Source organism: Nannochloropsis gaditana, assembly GCF_000240725.1.
Source record: "Nannochloropsis gaditana CCMP526 unplaced genomic scaffold scaffold471, whole genome shotgun sequence".
Lineage (NCBI taxonomy): Eukaryota > Eustigmatophyceae > Eustigmatales > Monodopsidaceae > Microchloropsis > Microchloropsis gaditana.
In genome coordinates this window covers 8,650-9,610 of record NW_005803482.1, presented here as the reverse complement: position 1 = coordinate 9,610, position 961 = coordinate 8,650, and positions in this window count along the sequence as shown.

The window sequence follows — 961 nt, the reverse complement described above, 5'->3', positions numbered from 1 at the left end:
TACTGTTGAGTTGTTTCTTTTGCTCTACCCTCCCCGTTTCCATGGTCGCCTACACATTACGAGCTCATGCTTGAGAGTTGCGCTCTACGTACATACAAGTATGGCTGGAAGGAATTTACCGCGCAAGTTTTCGTTAAGTGCAATATGCTGGACGTAGTGCAAGAATTATGTATGTGCACATTTATACATATACATACCAGAAAGTGCTGGTAAATGAGTCAGGCAGGATATTTGCGGCAGGAGGAGGCGGACATCGCGGATGTGTGCGCGCTCAAAGTGGGAATCCCACAGTCGGGAAAGCAGGCATTGTGCCTGAGCTAGGTGACGGAGGTTGATGAGAGAGGACTGAGACCGGAAGGGGAGTCAAGGACCGAAGTTCGCTGGCCCGGGAAGTCTATGAGAAAGGCTATGGGCCAGGAATGTCCCGCGCTTGTGTTGCCTATGGCAGTCGCAACACGGTATCCCCCTGCGAGGGGATAAGCATCCGACTTCATCACGCAGGCTCAATGTGCACCGAATAGGGAATCCAAGACCTCTTGAGGGCGGTAAGAAGCGCAGACAAAGACGGAGGACCTATCCGTAGCAAGGCCGGAGCAATTTGGCTCGTCATGTATCAAGAGGCGGAGACCGGGGAGGAGGAGATGAAGGGGGGAGGTGGAACACGATGTGCCAGCGCGCCCATGTGGGGTCGCCCTCGCCGTCTGCGATAGTGCTGAGGACAGACAGGAATTGTGGCATTTGTCAAAATTGTACCGCCAATCATAGTGCTGGTGGGATGATGAGGAGGGAAATGTTGCCGGTTGAAGTGGCAGCACTTTCCCAGCTCCTCAGCCTGCCATGACCGCGGCCCCTGACACGGTGCCTAAATGGGCTGGGGGTGACTTTATACGAGCTCTTCAACAAGGCTATGGAATTGTGGATGCTAGTGATAGCGACAAATGAAGGGGAGGGATGAAAAGAT